Source organism: Aureococcus anophagefferens, assembly GCF_000186865.1.
Source record: "Aureococcus anophagefferens unplaced genomic scaffold AURANscaffold_5, whole genome shotgun sequence".
NCBI classification, from domain to species: Eukaryota; class Pelagophyceae; order Pelagomonadales; family Pelagomonadaceae; genus Aureococcus; species Aureococcus anophagefferens.
The window spans coordinates 956,474-974,732 of record NW_008705565.1 but is presented as its reverse complement, the minus strand read 5'-3'; positions in this window follow the sequence as shown (position 1 = coordinate 974,732).

Below are 18,259 nucleotides of genomic sequence, written 5' to 3'. Positions count from 1 at the left end.
GACCGCCGCGCCGGCGGCGGCGGCGCCCCGGCCGGCGAGCCGCGGCCCGAAGGCGCCCAAGCCCCCGGGCCGCGTGCTCCCGCCGTCGCAGAACGTCTTCATCGACCACCCGCTCGACGCGAACCCGAACCCCGGCGCGGGGCCCTGCCTCGTCGGCATCGACTGGGGCGAGCTCGACCGGCTCCTCGGCCGCCCCTTCTGAGCGCGCGGGGCCGCGCCGACGACACCCCATGGCTGGCGACTCCGACGACTCGGACAAAAGCCCCCAGGGATCGGTAACGGTCGGATTAGTCGTAGTCCGCGGGCGCGCTCGCGCCCTCGGGCACGGCGAGCACGGCGGCGACGCCGCGCAGGGTCCAGAATTCCTGGTCGAGGATGTGCGTCGCGGCGCGCTCCTGGCGCGTGACGGCCTCGCTCGGGAGGAGCGCGCGCGGCGTCGACGGCCGCTTCGAGTCGAGGTAGACCCAGAAGAGGGGCTGCCGCGACCGGAGCGTCGTCGCGTAGATGGGGCAGCGGTAGACGCCCGGCCGGAACTGGCGCAACGGCGCGTCGTCGACGTCGGAGAAGCTCGCGTCCGCGAGAGGCTCAAAGGCCAAGGGCGGCAGCTTCGAGAAGGGCTGGTCCGGCCGGTCGACGTCCGCGAGGCCCCGCGCGTCCGCGTCCCAGCGCGCGCCCTCGAGGACGACGCCCGCGACGTGCAGCGTCAAATTGGCCTTCTCGAGGGGCATGGGCTCCGCCGCCGTCGACGGCCGCGTCGTGTCCGCCGCCGTCGACGGCCGCGACCCCTTGTCGCTCTTGTTCTTCTCCGCGCCGCTGCCCGCGGTCTGCGGCCGCGACGGCCCCGATTCGCCCTCGTCGTCGTCGTCGTCGTCGTCGCCGTCGTCGTCGTCGCCGTCGCCGTCGTCGGCCTCGGCGGTCTGCACCTCGCCGTCGCCGTCCTCGAAGGACACGAACTGCGCGTTGAGCTCCTCCTCGTCGATGGCGAAGGAGTCAGCGTCCTCGCCGTCCCGGGGCACGTAAGAGTCGAGCCAGACGTCGTCGAGGGGCAGCGTCCAGAGCGCCGCCGCGCGCTTCCGCGTCGCGAGGAACAGCTGCCGCGGCCGCGCGACGTGCGGCAGGTGCAAGGGCGCCGGCGGGTCGCAGTTCTCGAGCCACGCGTCGAAGGTCGCGCAGCGCTGCTGCATCTCCCGGAGCCAGCCCTGGATGTCGGCGACCAAGACCGTCGCCGACATGGCGCGCCAGGCCTCGGGGATGCTCAGCGCGCGCAGGTCGCCGACGACGGCCCCCAGGCGGCCGCGGTCCGCGCCGGGGACGACGACGCCGGCCAGCGCCGCGCGCACGTCGGCGACGTCGCGCGTCGCCCGCACGAGCGTCCGCCGGAGCAGCTGGCGCTCGTTTAACAAAATGACGTCCCAGGGCGAGCAGTCGTCGAGCGGCGTGCCGTACTCCGGCGGCGGCGGCTTCTTGGTTTTGGTGCGCCGCGCGTAGGCCAGCGCGGCGTCGTAGTCCCGCCGCCGCCGCGCGTCCGTCAGCGCCTTCATGTCCTCGCGCACGCGGTGGTGCCCCGCGTCCAACCAGGACCCGAAGTCGCGGCCGACCGTCTCCTCGAGCTCGTCCAAGATCGCCGCGAGCCGCGTGTCGTTGAGCAGGAGCGCGTCCGCGCCCGCGTTGCCCAGGATCTCCTCGAGGCGCGCGATGGCCGTGCAGACGTCCTCGGCCACCAGAGCGTTGGACACGACCTTCATCGCCGCGTTGCCGCCGACGGCGTCGCCCTCGAGCGCGTCGGGCACGACCGCGGCGGCCGCCGCGAAGACGCGCGCCGCGCACCGGTCCGGCGGCCGCCCGGGCCCCGTGCGGTCCTCGGGCGTCTTCCACTCGCGGCAGCGCACGTCCGTCGTGCCCGGCGGCAGGGCGAACAAGGGCTTCCTAGGCTCGTAGCCGCCGTCGCCCAAAAGCTGCGCGCGGACGACGGCCGCGAAGACGCGCGCGTCGCCCTCGTTGCCCGCCACGGAGCTTCCGGCGACGGCCGGGCCGGCGACGCAGTCCGCGAGCGCGGCCAGATGCGGGTTCGCCGCGGGCCCGCCGAGACCGACGGCCGCGAGCGCGCCGCCGCCGCCGGGCCCCCCGCGCGTCTCGCGCGCGACGCGGCCCGCGGCCTTGAGCAGGCTCCCCCTTTGCTTCTTGCCGCCCTTGGGCACGACGACGACGGCCTTGGGCGCGAAGCCCGTGAAGGGCCAGACCGCCGCGAAGTGGAACGCGGCGGCCCGCAGCTCGTCGACGGACCCGGGCGCGGGCCGCGGGCCGCCGCCGCCGACCCAGCCGAGCGCGCCGAGCCGCGCGCGCCGCTCCTGGATGATCCCAAAGGCCAAAACGCATTTCAGGAACAGGCGCGCCCGGTTGCCGTCGCTCCCGCCCAGCGCCTCGCGGTCCAGAAAACCCGATTCCGACGCGACGGCGATCGCGCCGCGGCAGCCGCGCGGCGGCTCGACGACGACCGTGATCGCTTCTCTCGCCAGCGCCCCGGGCAGCCGCAGCGTCCCGTCGGCGAAGGGCGCCCGCAGGCACAGCGCCGCGAGCGAGTCGCGCTTCGCGGCGCCGCCGCCCGGCAGGCGCGCCGTGAGCCAGAGCCGGAACGTCGGCGCCGTGTCCTCGCAGCGCCCGCCGATGCCCCGCCCCACGGACGGCTGGTCGCAGACGTGCCAGGCGAGCTGGCGCAGAAAGTCGGCGCCCGCGAGCTCGCACTGCTGGAGCAGGACCCAGCTGCCGTCCGCGGCGCAGTTCGAGATCAGCCGCAGCGCCGCGGCCGCGTCGACGCCGTTCGCGCCCGCGGAGATGAGCGCCACGCCCGCGCTCTTCGCCATGGCCTGGAGCGTCTCCGCCGGGTCCGACGCGTCCGCCGCGAGGTTGAGCAGGATCGGCGGCGGCACGTCGCCGCTGCCCGCGAGCTTGTCGAAGTCGCGGTCGCCGTCGTTCGGCGCCGCGTCCTCGTGCGCGTCCTCGAGGGCCAACCTCCCCCGGTCGCCCGCGATCTGCGTCACCGCCGCGTCGTGGCCCCGCAGCTCCTCGTTCACGAAGTCCCGCAGGGCCACCGTGAGCGCGTCGAAGCGGAGCGCGCGGATCACGCAGAGCCGCTGGAGCGGCGTCAGCTCGCGGAACGCCGGCGGGAAGTCCTCCTTGTGGGGGAACTTGGACTCGATGACCCGGTTCCACTCGAGCAAGCTCGACGCGCTCTCGAGGGAGTCGGGCAGCTCCTCCAGCGCCGGCAGCGTGGACGCGTCGTTCGCGCGCTCCCTTAAATCCCCGGAGAAGACCCACCAGCCCACCTCCGCGGCGCCCGTCGCGCCCAGGTTCGCCGACGACCCGGCGCCGGCGTCCTGGCCCCGGTTCGCGACGGACATGCGCGTCCGCCGCCGCGCCTCGTCCTTGCGCGACTTCGCCGCGCCCTTGTCGCCGCGCTTGTCCGCGAAGCCGACCCAGGCGCTCTCCATGGGGTCCGCCGTCGACGGCGTCTCGCCCGTGACGACGTAGCGCCACTCGTCCTCGTCCCACTTCCAGGGGAGCCGCTTGCGCCACGTCGACTTCGTGCCGACGGAGCCCTCGTCGTCGTCGTCGCCGCTCTCGCGCGCGCCGCTGTCCTGGGACCGCGGCGACAGCGTCGCGTCGCCCTCGACCGTTAACGCGTCGCCGACGGTCGCCGTGTCGCCGTCGTCGAGCGTGTTGCGCACGGCCTTGCCCTGCTTGTCGCGCCGCAACGCGACGACGAGGTGCACGCCGAGCACGAGGTGGTCCTGGGAGAAGATGGAGCGCTTCGACTGGTCGTAGGCGCCGAGGGACATGGCCGCCTTGAGCGCCTTGACGCGCGCCTGCGTGTCCGGGTCCGGCCCCTCGGCCTCGACGTCGCGCGGCCGCGGCTGCGGAGGCAGCCGCTTCGGCTCGCGCATCTCCTTGGACACGCGCCGGAGGCGCCGCGCGAAGGCGCCGAGGCCCACGTGGTAGCAGCCCTGGGCCCGCGCCTGCTCCAGGGCCGCGAGCGCGCCGAAGAGCGTCGTCGCGTGGCTCGCGACGTCGCGGAGCGGCTCGCACGCGCGGCGGCCCTCGAAGTCCTTCGCGTTCAGTTCCCGCAGCTCCTGGCGCTTCGTCGCCGCGTCGGCGCTCGCCTGCTCCGCCATGGCGATGAGGTCCCGGTTGTCGAGCAGCGCCGCGGACACGCCCAGCCCCCGCGTGCCCCGCGCGGCGATGCCGAGGAGGTGCGCCTCCTTGCGATTCGCGACGAGCGTCACGGGCGTCCGCGGCGCGCCCATGGTCTTCCGCAGCTCGTCCTTGATGGCGAAGGTCGCCGCGTCGCTCAAATCGCCGCCGAAGCGCTCCTCGTCCTTCTGCGGCGCGTAGGCGATGAGCACGCAGAAGAGCGTGTTCTCCTTCGTGATGCACTGCCGCGTGTGCGCCGCGCGCTTCCCCGCCTGGGCGGCAAAAGAGTGATTCAACGTCGCTTCAACGTGAGTGTGCCGCGCGCGCGCGTTCCCGAAATAGCATTCGTGCTTCGAGATCGTTCCGAGAGATGATCGCTCGTCCAAAAATCAGCCGAAACGAGTGGAAAACGGCCGAGATCGGAGCCTTTGAAGTTGGGAAGTTCGCTCTCTTGTGCTGCCCCGTTCCCCGCGAGCCGCGCGATGGACCGCGCGACCTGCGGGAGCTCCGACGGCACGAGCACGTCCCACAGGAGGTGGGCCGCGGCGTCCTCGGCGCCCGCGGCGGACGCGGAGCACCGCGCGTCGACGACCGCGCAGACGCCGTGCAGCCGCGTGGGGATCTTCGAGCAGTCCGTGACGTCCGTCGATAAAAACACGCGGAAGTTGCCGTCCACGGGCACGGGCACGGGCTCGCCGAGGAGCGGGACCGTGGCGAGCGCCGCGTGGGCCCCGCGCTCCACCAAGGACCGGCCCGCGGCGACCGCGTACGCGACCTCGGGCGGCAAAGCCCAGCCGTCGTCGCGGCTCGGCAGCGCCGCGCCGTGGAGCTCGAGGCGGTCGCTCTCCGTGAGCCGCGGGTCGCTCTCCGTCGGCTCGCCCAGGCCCTCGATGATGAGCCACGTGCCCGTGCGCACCGACTCCTCGAAGGCCGCCGTGAAGCGGCGGTGGCGGAGCCGCGCGGCGACGACGCCCGCGTCCGGCCGCCGCGCGTCGTCCTGGGGCCGCTTGCCGCGCCGCGACGCCGTGACGCGGCCCGCCCTGAGTATAAAGCGCCGCGCGACGCGCTCCGGGTCCACTAAAAGCGGCCAGCGGCGGCCGAGCATCATCGCGGCCGCGTTGACGCCGGAGCCCGGCGCGTCCGCGCGGAGCCCCGCGAGGCGCCACTCGAGCACGGACAGGTGGGACCGCGACAACACGAAGAGCGCCTTCTCGTCCTGCTCCGCGAGCTCCGACTCGTTGAGCGTCGGCGGCTCGCGCATCGCGAATTCTTCCACTAAATCCGCCGCGCCCTCGCCGCCGTCGTCCTCCGCGGCGTGCTGGCTCAGCTCCAAAGCTTCCGGGTATTCCACGAGGGCCTCGTCCAAGGCATCCAACCAATGCTTCCAGAGCGTCGCGCGCCGCGGCCGCGGCAGCTGCGCGCAGTAGTTGGCCGCCGCGGCCGCGAGGAGCGCGTGCCGCGCGGACGACGCGCGCTGCGCCTTGAGCTTCGCCTCCTCGTCGCTCCAGCGGATGGCGTCGGCGGCGCAGGCGTTCGCCAACGCCTCCGCGGCGGCGCAGCGCGCCTGGGCGACGCCGCCGCCCTCCTGCTGCTGCCGCGCGGTCTCCTTGGCCTGCTTCGCGGCCGCGTCGAGGTCGTCCATGCGCTTCGACTGCGCGCCGAGCTCGGCCTTGATGCGGTCGATGCCGTCGGTGTCGCCGTCTTTGAGCGCCTGCTGGAGCTGGCCCTGGAGCTCGTCGGCGCGGTCCTCCATGGACTCGCGCTCCGCTTTCGCTTTCGCGAAGTTGGCCTTCTCCCGCTCCGCGGTGTCCGCGGCGCCGCCCGTGAGCTTCTTGAGCTCCGCGGCGGCGACGCGCGCGGCGCGCCAGGTCGTCAGCGACCGCTTCAGCCGGTCCAGGCGCTGCGTCGTCTCGGACAGCTGGCGCCGCCGCGCCTTGGCCGCGTCGCGGACGAACGCGACGAACGTCGCGGGCGTGGCCACGAACGCCGCGCCGCCCGTCGCGCGCGCGAGCGCCGCGTACTCGCGCGCGGCGGCCTGGTGGAAGTCGACGGCGGCGTCGGCGGAGGCGAAGCACAGCACTTTCCGCAGCTCGACCTCCTCGCGGTCCGACTCCGCGTGCTCGTTGTCCTCGTCCTGCTTGACGTCGACCTCGTCCTCCGCGGAGAGCCAGCCCGCAAAGGCCGCGCGCGCGATGGCCAGGTAGGCGTCGCGCGTCCAGGGCGAGATGCGGATGACGCAGGTCGCGGACCCGAAGCAGCGCGGCTCCCGCAACACGACGCGCGCGAGGCGGTGGTGCGCGTCCGCGCCTGAGCCCGCGGACGCGGCCGGGTCCGCGACCGTCGCGCATAAAATGACGCGCAGGCGCTTGCGCACGCGCTCGGACCGCGCCAGCAGCGTCAGGGCGCGGACGGGCGCCTTGGGCCCGCCCGTGCCCTGGACCGCCTCCTGGAGCAGCCGCTTGGCCTTGGCCTCGTTGAACGACGCGACGGACGTGCCCGACTGGCTGCCGACGCTCGCGTCGTCGCCGCGGCGCGTCCGCGACGCCTCCAGCGCCGTCTTCTCCGCCTCGGCGGCGGCGTCGGTGATCTCGCCGGCGACCTCGTCGAAGAGCTCGTCGCCGCCGCCGCCGAGGCGCGCGGCGCGGTCCTCCGCGGCGAACTCGTGCATCTTCGAATCGCCGACCTGGGCAGCACAAGGGTGATTCAACGTCGCTTCAACGTGAGTGTTCCGCGCGCGCGCATTCCGGAAAAAGCGCCCACGCTGCGAGACCGTTCCGAGAGATGATCGCTCGTCCAAAAATCAGCCAAAATGAGTGGAAAACGGCCGAGATAGGAGCCTTTGAAGTTGGGAATTTCGCTCTCTTGTGCTGCCCCGTCGCCGACCTTGGTGTCGAAGAAGAGGGGCGCCTCGCCGCTGTTCATGGCCGACCCCAGCGCGCGCCAGGCGGCCTCGTCGTCGCCGAGCTCGTCGTCGCACACTAACAGAAGCGCGAGCGGCGGCTCGGGGTCCGGCGCGAAGAGGTCCGCCGCGGGCGCCTCGGGCCGCGGCGGCGGGCTCTCGGGCATCATGGGCGCCGGCGCCGGCGCGCCGGACTTGTCCGCGAGCCACTGGCCCTTGGCGGCCATGGCCTCGACGTACTTCTTGTGCGCCTCGACGGCCTTGCGGTCCTCGGCCGCGTTGTCGACCTTGCGCGCGGGCGGCCGCCAGACCTCGCCGAGCCGCCCGAGGAACCGCGCCAGGGCGATGCAGAAGGACCCGTTCATGTCCTTGGGCCCCATGCCCGCGCCGCCCCGCGCCCGGCTCAACGTCTGGCCGCAGATGAGCTCGGACGTCTGCGAGATCTCGCCGCCGACGACGCGCGCCGCGAGCCGCGCGAGCGTGCGCCGCCCCGACGCGCCGGGGCCCAGGAGGACCACGTGGCCCGCGGCCCGCCGTAAAGCCCTCGCAATCCGCAACACGTCGACGACGCCCGTCTCGAAGAGCGCCGGGGGCACCATGGACTGCGTGATCGCGAACGCGGCCTCGACGGACCGCGCCTCGCGCACGAGCTGGCGCCGCGCGCGGTCGCCGCCCTCGAGGCGCGCGTAGGCGACGCGCTCGGGCGACGGCGTCACGATGGCGCCCACGGTCGACCGCGTCTTGTGGCTCCGCATGGCCTCGTCGTCGTGGTGGTCCGCGACGTCGACGCTGTGGCTGTGCTCGTGCGTCGCGTCGTCCATGACCTGCGTGCGCCGGCTCCTGACCTCGCCCTCCTCCGGGAGCTCCTCCGCGTGTTCGTCCTTGCCGATGTCGTCGACGCCGTCCTCGATCCTGTCCGGCGCGGCGCCGAGCTCGCCGTCGAAGACGCCGCTGTCGCGGTGGCCGCCCGGCGCGAACGTCTGCGCGCCGTCCGTCGCGACCGTGTTCCCGTCGTCGTCCTTGCGGTCGCCCAGGAGGCGCACGCTCGGCAGGTCGGCATAATCGAGCTCCTCGTCCGGGGGGACGACGTTCTCCCACATGTCGCCGCCCAACGGGTTCGAGCCGGACGCGCCCGCGGCCGCGTCCTTCAGGAGGTCCTCGAACTTCAGGCGGTCCAGGCCCTCGTCGTGGTCCGGCAGCCGGTCGCCGAGCGTGCGCCGCGCCTCGTGGGCCCAGAGCCGCGTCATGGCCGCGGCGTCGTTGCCCAGGTCCTCCGGCTGGGCGCCTAGAAAGCCCTGCAGCACCCGGACGACGTCCGCGCGGCCGTACGCGAGCGCGCCCGCGAGGAGCAGCGCGCGCGGCGCCGCGGCCGTCACGGGCGTCGTCGCCGACGCGCGCGCCATGAGGTCGTTGCGCGCCGCCGCCGCGCAGGCGTTGACGAGGCGCGTCGTCGCCTTGCCGATGATGGGCACGGACCGCCCGCCTAAACCCGCGCCGCCGACGTGGTCTCTGAGTATGGACGCGAAGGCCGTCGACAGCGCGTTCGCGTCGGCGTCCTCCACGCGCACGACGGCGAAGTGGCGCAGCAGCCGCGGCGCCACGCGGTCCAGGCAGCAGCCGTCGCGGTCCGCCGCGTTCGCCCAGACGCGGTCGAGCGCCTTGCCGTCGGTGGCCGTGGCCAAGATCCCCACGTCCTCGACCTCGACGACGTCGCCCGGCCGCGTCTCCGAGTCGTCGAGCGCCATGGGGCTCAGCTCGCCCGCGGTCCACGTGCCGTCGTCGACGAGCTGGCGCAGCAGCTCCGACGCGAGGCCCGGGACCCACGTCGACCGCGCGGCGACGGCGTCGTCGCTCGGCAGCAAACTCATGTCGTCCATGCGGATGAGCAATCGCGTCTCCGGCGCGGCGCCGAAGCAGTTGCGCTGCTTCCGCTCCAGGCGGCTCTCGACCGCGCAGCGCGCGTCGCCCGCGGCCGTCGCCGGGCTCGCGTCGACGACGGCGACGTGCAGGTCCCGCAGCGCGGGCGGGCACATGTCGCCCTTTTGTTGGGTTGGCACCTCCTTGGGCTTCTGCTTCTTCTCGATGGGCCGCGCCTTGGCCTCCGTGGACCCGGGCCGGCTCGACGCGCGCGTCGACCCCGGGCGGCTCCCGCCCTCCTTGTCGCCCTCGGCGTCTTCCTCCTCCAGCTTGAGCTCGGCCTTGTCGAAGAGCGTCGCCGGGCCCTCGATGCAGCCCAGCGCGCCCGCGAGGGCCGCCCCGGCGCCGGCGACGGCGTCGCCGTCGTGGCAGGAGCCGACGAGCAGCGTCGGCCGCCGCGCCGCGACCGCGCACAATCGCCCGAGGCGCGCGGCCGCGACGGCCGCGGGCGTCGGCAGCACGAGGTCCGCGAGGCCCGGCGGCGCCGCGGGCAGCTCCAGGGGGTCGTTGGGCCGCCGCGCGGGCTTGCGCGCGCGCTCCGGCAGGCAGTCGAGCCAGGGCACCCAGCGCTTGCGGCCCACGTCGAGGCAGTAGTCGAGGAGGCTCGCGCCCGCGGGCGGCGCGGGGTCCACGAGCTCCCCGCGGCCCGTGATGGTGGCGTGGTAGGACGCGGCGAAGGTGCGCCGCTGCTTCGCGTCCAGCGACGACGTGAACGCCCAGAGCACGGCCCAGCACGTCGCGGCCTCGGCGACCTGCGGCGCGAGCTCGCACGCGTCCTCCGGCGGGATCGGCGTGCCGTGGCGCGGCCGCAGCGGCGCGACGAGCAGTCCGTCGAGGATGGCGAAGGCCGTCGACACGCAGCACCACTCCGCGGCGCCGTCGAGGCGCTCGCGGCCGCCCGGCGCGGGCCTTCCCGTCACCGCGCGCCGGAGCTTCCGCGCGTACGGCACGTGGAACGCGAGCGCCGCGGCCAGCTTCGGCGCGAGCTTCGGCGCGTAGTCGATGGTCTTGGCGCCCAAAAATCGCTCGAAGGTCGTCAGCATCTGGCAGCCCGTGTCCTGGCGCCGCGCGAGTGCGACGTGGAGCCGCGCGCAGAGCGCGGGCGACGCGGACGCGAGGCCGTCGCTCTCGAGGACGACGCGCGGGCAGCTCCGGGGCCGCACCTCCGGCAGCTGCGACGCCGACAGGGACCGGCCCGTCGCGTGGGGCCCGCCCTCGGCGACGCGGGCGTCGATGGCGGCGCAGAGGCCGTCGGCCCAGGACGAGTGGAGCGGGCCGTCGAGGACGACCAGCGCCGGCGGCGCCTCGGGCTCGCGCTCCTCGTTGCCCTGCCCCGCCGGGGCGCGCCGCGGGCGGTCCGTCGCGTCCTTGGGGAGCTCGAAGACGCGCGCGAAGGCGCCGGGCTGCCAGACCTCGTGGTGGTCCAACGCGCCGAAGAGCTCCGACGTGTCCAGCGCCCGCGGATAGACGCGGTAGAGCCGCGCGGCCCGCGTCCGCCGGCCGGAGAAGGACGCCTCGTGCTCGCGAAACAAGGCCTCGACGGTGGCCGACTTGCCGACGCCCGGCGGGCCTAGAATCGCGCAGGCGTTGCGCGACGCCAGCGCCGCGTCCGCCTCGACGAACAGGTCCACCGCGTCGGGCCTCGGGTCGAAGCCCGCGAGCGCGAAGCCGCGCCGCGCGCGCTCGACGACGTAGGGCCGCTCGAGCCGCGGCGGCGCCGCGGCGATGACGGCGCCCTCCGTCGTCAGCGACGTCTTGAACATCCACTCCTCCCCGAAGGCGTCGCGGACGATGCCCTCCAAGAGCGCGATCGCCGCGCGGCGCTCGTCGTAGTCCGCGGCCGCGGGCCCCTGGGGCCGCCGGCCCTTGCGGTTCGGCCGCTGGGGCACCGTGGCGACCAAGGGCAGCGCGACCTTGTAGAAGGCGTCGAGCAGCAGGGGCCCGTCGCCCGCGAGCGCGAGGCCGTCGTCGTCCATGCGGTGGCGCCTCTTCGCGGCGACGCGCGCGCAGGCCGTCGCGATGCGCAGGGGCTTGTCGCGCGCCGCGGACGCGCCCGCGACCCACTTGGCGCGCCCCCGCGCGTGGGCGTCCGGCGCCGACTCCTGGAGCGTCTTGAAGTGGTCCGCGTCGCTCCCGATGGCCGCGCACGCCCACGTCGTGTCGAAGTCGTCCAAGTCGCCGAGGAGCTCGATGGCCGTCGCGCAGCGGCGGCCGCCCTCCTTGGCGCCGCCGGGCGTGAAGCCGTTGGCCGCTAATAGCAGTTCGCAGACGAGGGCCAGCGGCGGTTTCGGCGCGTGCACGCTCCGGAACCGGTCGCCGAGCGACGCCGGCAGCGGGACCTGGCGCCCGGACGGGTCGCTGTCGAGGACGCCGATGACGCAGGCCCCCTCGTCGCCGTAGCCCGGCGGCGGCCGCCGCTCGAGGGGCACGAGGCTTTGGCGCTGCGTCTCCTTGTCGATCTCGTCGCCCGTCGGGGCTCCCCGGCCGCGCGGCGCGACGACGGTCATGCGGCCCGTGTTCGTCATCATCGTCGCGCCGTCCTCCGTCGCGGCGGCGTCGACGCCCTCGTGGACGCGGACCGCGGCCTGGAGCTCGCCGAGGTGGTGGCCCAACGCGCTGAGCGTGTCCTGGCTCGCCGCGCCCAGACCGTCGAGCAGGAGCCACGCGCCGCTCTCCAACGCGCCTCTAAAGATGTGGCCCATGCTCTTGGGCTCCAACGACCGCGACGCGGCGCCGCGGGCCGCGACGTCCAGGCGGTAGCTCGGCGCGGCGAGCGCCACCGCCAGCTCCGCGGCGAGCGTCGACTTGCCGCCGCCCGGCGGCCCGTAGAGCAGGCCGCAGCCCCCGGCGCCCCGCAGCGCCGCCATCAAGCCCAGGAGGCAGCGCTCCGCCGTCGGCGTGATGACGAGGTGCGCGTGCGCGAGCGGCGCGCCGCCGCGGTACTCGTCGCCGCAGACGCGCCGCGCGACCGCGGCCTCCGCGGTGACCTTGCCGCCGTTCAGGCCGCCGTCGTGCACAATGCCCTCCGGCGACTCGTAGTAGAAGCGCAGGTGGCGCGCCCAGGTGAAGTCCGACGCCATGACGGCCACGGAGGCCACGAGATCCTCCGCGACGTCGCGGCCGTGGAGCTCGAGCGACACGAACGACGCGACGGCCGCGAGGCGGTCCAACGGCAGCTCGGCGTCGCGCAATACCAACGTCAGCGACGCGACGCGTAAAAGCTGGCGCCGCTTCAGCTCCCGGGGCCCGACGATGCCCTTGTCGCGGAACAGCGCCTCCGCCTCCGCGCTGAACGCGCAGCGCGCGGCGAGCAACCCCGGCGCGAGCGCGTGGGTCAGCGCCCACTGGCCCCGGGGCATGGCGTCCAGACTCCGCGCCGCGTGCTTCGTCGCGTCGCGCATGGCGAAGCGCATGTGCTTCTCGAGCTCCGCGAGCCAGATCTCCGGCCGGCCCGCGATGGTCACGTCCGACTCGTCGCGGAGCACCAATTCGTCGACGAAGGGCGCCCCGTCGCCGCGGCGCCCCCGGCCGTACTGCGTCGACCCGACCTGCTCCAGGTGGCCGTCGAGCGAGTCGCCGTCGTCGTCGGCGAGGCGCCGCCCGGACGGCGCCGCGTCGAGGCGCATCTCCGCGTCGTCCTTGTAGTCCATGGGCTGCGCCGCCGGCACGGCCTTGCGCGCCGGCAGGGCGCCGACCATGGCGATGACGCGGAAGTCGTTCGTCGGGTCGAAGCGCAGCCGGTCCACGCCCGGGAAGCACCGCGCCGCGAAGTCGTTCGCCTGCTTGATGGCCAGCGCGGGCTGGCTGCTGTTGTCCGAGAGCACCAGATCCAGGAGCTCGCGCTCGGGGATGAAGAAGAGGCGCGCGAAGCTCAACCGCCGCGCGGCGACGAAGTCGCGCATGCCGTGCGTCACCGCGTCGACGTCGACGAGCGCGTCGCGCAGCGCGTCCTCGAGGGGCCCCACGCGCTCGTGGAGCGACATCACGTAGGGCTCGCCCAGGCCGTCCTTGCCCCGCGCCGCGCTGCAGGCCTTGGCGAGCAGCTTCGTGACGTGCGCGTAGCGCCGACTCTCCGCGGGCAGCTGCCGCGCGAGCTCCTCGCCGCCCGCGGCGAAGACGCCCGAGAGGCTCATCCACCGCTCCTGGACGCACATCCACGTGTCGAGCGTCGTCTCCGCCAACTTCAGATTCTTCCGCAGATCGTCCAACTCCCGCAGCGCCTTGGCGCTCGCGGACCGCCGCGGGTCCTCCATGGGCATGGGCTCGCACCGCAAGCTCTCCAGATCGAGCATCGTCGCGTCGAAGCAGCTCCGGAGCTGCTCGACGTTGTCGACCTTGGGCCCGGCGATGACGACGCGCCGCGGCTTCTTCGGGTCGTCCTGGGGCTTGGGCACCTTGTGGGGTAGGATCTCCAGCGCCTGCCGCGTCCAGAACGCGCAGAGCCGCCGCGCGCCTGCCAGCGCGCGCCGCGCGCGCCGCACGCCGTCGGCGAGCGACGCGATCTCGAAGCGGTTCTTCACGATGGCCTCGAAGCGGTTGATCTCGCCGATCCTGCGGCTCTGGACGATGCCGCCCGTCTGGAGCCGCGCCTCGAGCCGCGCGCCCCAGATCTCGATCATCGAGAGCTTGTCCTGGCGCGTGAGCCAGACCTCGTCGGACCCGCCGAGCAGGTCGGGCGCTGTCATGCCGCCGTGATCATAAAACTGGACGATGGTCAGCTCCGGCAGCGCCGCGGGGCGGTCCGCGTTCTTCCGCGGGTCCGCGCAGCCGACCTCGAGGTCGCCGATGCCCTCCCAGAGCTGGAGGTGCCGCGTGCCCATGCGCGCGACCATGCGCGCGATCTCGAGCTTGTCCCAGACGGGGAACTCCTTCTCCCGGTCGTAACTGTCGTCCGCGGCCTTTTTTTCCTCGTCGCCCTTCTTCTTCGGCTTCTTCTTCTTACCGCGGTCGTCGTCGTCGTCGCTCAGCTCCGCGACGGTCTGCGCGCCGCACTTGAGCGCCGCCTCCACGAGGGACGCGTCCTCGGAGGCGTCGACGTCGTCGTCGGGCGACGAGCCGCCGCCGATGGCGCTCGCGAAGCCGCCCTTCTTCTTCGCTTTCTTCCGCGCCTCGAGCTTGGCCACGCGGCGCTCGAAGAGCTCGAGCGCGCGCCGCGCGCACTTGACCGTCGTCGGCAGGGACGCCATGAGCTTCGCGCCCGAGTCCTTCTCGTCGTCGGGCTCGCCGAGCTTCCGCGCGTCCAGCGCGTTCGCGAACTGGAAGTGGCGCTCGCACGCGCGCGCGACGTGGAGGTGGGGCTCGAAGGCGATGCGCAGCGCCCGCAGCGGCGCCTTGGGCGTCTGGGGGAACTTGCGCAGGACTTTTTCGGCTTTGCGCAATCTCACCAACTGGTCTACCAGTAAACGCAGCCGGTGGTCGCACTTGTGCATGTCGTGGTAGCGGCTCGCGATCTCTTCCGCGGCGCCGAGGAACTCGCGCTCGCCGCGGAACTGGGGCGTGTAGCGCGCCGTCGTGCGCACGAGCGCGGCGCAGGCCGCCAGCCGGTGCTCGTAGGCGTCGCGCAGCGCGTTGAGCCGCTCCGCGTGCTCCTTGCGCGCGCGCGCGGCCTCCGTCGCCGCGCGGTCCGCGGCGGATCTGACTCTGGGCGCCCAGCTCAGCGCCGCGCGCGACACCTGCAACCCCGCCAGAAGCTCCAGGGGGCGGCCGTACTGGGCGCAGAGCTGCGCGAGCTCGTTGGCGTCCGTCGCCGTCTTGAGCAACGGCTCCAGGAAATTCGGCAGGCACGCGAGGAACGTCTCGAGCGCCACCGTCGTGCTCGCGTCGTTCGCGTTGATGACGAGCACGGCCTGGATCTTCTTCCAGCGCTCCTCGCACCACTCGCCGATCTGGCAGGCGCGCTCGCCGTGGGCGTCCAGAATCTGGTTCATGAGCTCCTCGTGCTGCCTCAGGAGCTCGGCCCGCACCGCGGTCACCGAGACCTCCACCAACGCGCACACCCGGTTCGGCGACGTGTCCAGACCGTCGGCGCAGCGCTGGCCCGACAGGCGCATCAACTCCAGCTCCTTGGCGATGGCGCCGACGTCGACGATCTGCCTCGGCGGCGCGGGCCCGAGGCCGCCGGGCGTGATCGCGCCGCGGACCGCGCGGAGCGCGGGCGTCTCGTCCTCCTTATCCAGCGAATCGTCCTTCACTCGAAACTGGTCGCCGCCCTCGTGGTCGTCGTCGTCGTCCTCCTCCTCCGGCGGGCCGCCCGCGGCGCTCAGCGCCTCGACGTCCTCGACCGTGAGGTCGTGCTCGCGGACCGCGCGGTAGTTGCGGATCTGCGACGCCTCGGCGGAGTCGCGCGCGCGGATCTCTTTCTGCACCACGGTCCCGACGTGGTTCAGGTACTGCTCCACGGGCTTGCGCGCGGTCGTCGCGCACGCCGCGAGGCGGCTCAGCGCGGACGACACCCAGCCGGGCGCCATGACGCCCGACGTGCGGTGCATGTTGCCGTCCCAGGGGCTGTGGATCGGGTTCGGCGGCACGTACTTGAGCTGCGTGAGCACCAAGCCGCAGGGGTCCTGGATGTTGTTGCAGCCCTGGAACATGCGGTGGAGCGGGCCCGCGAGCGCCGCTTCGACGTCGCCGACGTCCTCCTTCAACGTCGCCATCTTCTCGAAGGTCCAGGCGCGCACGGACTTGCGCCGCTTCGCCGCGCGCTGCGCGGGCGTCTCCGTCGCCTCCTCGGGCGCCTCCGGGGGCACGATCTTTAATTCCAAGCGGAACCAGGGCTTGTTGAGGAACGTCTTCCGCCGTAAGATCTCCGAGTCGTCGGACGCCTTCTCCGCGAGCGCGACGTAGTCGCCCACGGCCGCCCGTAGGATCACGTCCAGCTCCGTCGACATCATGGCGCGCACGCGCAAGAGCAACCGCCGCAGGGGCTCCTGGCGGTGCGACGCGCGGACCGCCGCGGCCGACGGCTTCGCGCCGCCGCCGGACGGGTGCTCGTCGCCGAAGAAGCCGTCGCCGGCGACGACGCCCGTCGGGTCGAACTCCGGCGGCCCGTCGAGCAGCGCGTGGCGCACGGCGTCGGCGACGGCCTTGGGCCACTTGCGCTCGATCGCGTCGAGCGACCGCGCGAGCGCGTCGAAGTGGAGCCGCTTGTAGGCCGACGGCGACACGCAGACCACGGCGTCGCGCGTCACCTTGAGGAACTCGCATTCCAAATCCGCGTTGACGCCCTGGGCGACCTGGACGGCCTTCATCGCCGGCGCGCTGCCCAGGATCGACGGCGCGGGCATGTCGCCGAAGTCGCCGGCCGCGAGCGCGCCGCTCAGCTTCGTGTAGCCGCCCACGGACACGCCGTACTGGAGCTGGACGACGTTGCCCGACGCGTCGAGCGCCTGGGGCGTCGCGGCCTCGCCGACGCGCGACGCCGCCGGGTTCGCGTCGCCGACGACGACGTACGCCGACGCGGCGCGCGCCGACGCGGGCAGCGACGCCTCGCCCGACGCCACGCAGAGGCGGAACCGCGCCTCGTCGTAGCGCGCCCGCGTCGCCGCGCGGTCGCGGAACGTCGCGTCGTTGACGAAGTCGTCGAGCGCCGCGGTCGTCGTGCCCGGCGCGAGCTCGACGGCGACCTGTGTGGAATTCAAATCTTCAACCCGACTTCAATGTGCGCATATGCGACAGTTTCGACGCAAGCTCTTCGGCCGTGCTTCGAGAACTCGACGAGAGCAATCGATTCGTCCAAAAATCAGCCGAATCGACTTCGATTTGACCGAGCTAGAGAATTCTCGAGTTTGGTCAGGACCACCCGAACCAGTGGTTGAATTCCACACAGACGGCGACGGCGTCCAACGCGTCGAGGTCCAGCGTCTTGTCGGAGCTGAGCAGCCAGCGGTCCACGGCGGGGCCGCCCCCGTCGCGGCCCGCTTTGGCGACCTCGCCGAAGACGTGGCCGCGCATGGCGACGCCGTAGTCGCGCTCGATCTCCCGCAACTGCGCGGCGACCTCGGGCAAGAGTTCGGCCCGGGAGAGCCGCGCGCGCGGCATGTCGACGATCATGGCCCGCATGGCGTCCGGCAACTTCGGGAAGAGGTCGGCGAACAAGGGCGCGACGACCAAGGCACTCTCCGGCGCCGACTCGAAGAAGTGGCGCAACCGCAGCCGCTCCTCGCACGCGGCCCGTCGCGCGAGCGCGCCCTGGAGCCGCGCGGCCGCCGTGAAGCGGTCCTGCCAGACGCCGACGACGGCCACGGCGGGCACCCAGGCCTGGGCCGCCCAGGACGCGCGCGCCTCGACGTTGTACTTGTCCGCCCACTCCACGAGGTGGTCCTCGCCCGTCGCGCGGAGCCGCGCGAGCGCCGACTCGGGCCGCGACTCGTCGCCGTGCGTGAGCACGACGCAGGGGCACCAGGTGCCCAGACGCCGCGTCCAGGAGTCGACGGCGTGGTGGTGGTGCGTCTTGTAGTCGTCCTCCTCGCCGATGTCGTCGCTGCGCAGCGCCACGGCCCACCGCTCGTTCGCGCTGCCCTTGGGCCGCCGCTTCCACGCGCGGCCCGCGACCTCGACGTGGTCCGCGTCGTCGAAGATGCCCAGCGGGAGGGCCGGCACGTGCCGCAGGATGGCGCCGCCCTCCGTCGTCGACGCCCAGTCGGCCATGAGCTCGCGGAGCGCGTCGCCGAGCGACATCTTGCTCAGCTCCGCGCGCCGCGCGTCTTTGCGCTCCTTGTCGATCTCGGCCTGGCGCTCCTTGGACAGCTTCACGCGCGCGACGACCTGGGTCATGGCCTTGTTCGCGACGCTCGACTCCTCGGAGTCGGCGTCGTCGGGAGCTTTAGGGGCCGGCTCGGCGCGCTCGACGACGACCTTCGGCGGCGGCGCGGGCGCCGACACGAGGGAGACGCGCTCCGGCGCGTCGAGGGCCGGCGCGCTCGCGGAGCCGAACATGCCCGTGTTCTTCGGCTTCTTGGGGAACTTGGGCGTCGGCTTGGACACGGTGTAGCGGAAGCCGTCGGTGTAGTGGCGGAGCATGCCGCGCGTGCCGTCGTCCTCCGCCGGGTCGTTGAAGCGGTCGATGAACTCGTCCTCGGTCGTGAAGGCGATGGCGCGGCCCTGCGCCGCTGCCGTGTTCGGCCGGCCCTCGTACTTTTTGGGTTTGGGCTTGGCCTGGCGCGGCACGCCGGCCTTCTTGGCCGGCATGGTCTTCGACGAGTTGGACGGCCGGCGCTCGCCGTCGGCCATGGTGCGCGCGCGCGCGGCCGCCGCGCG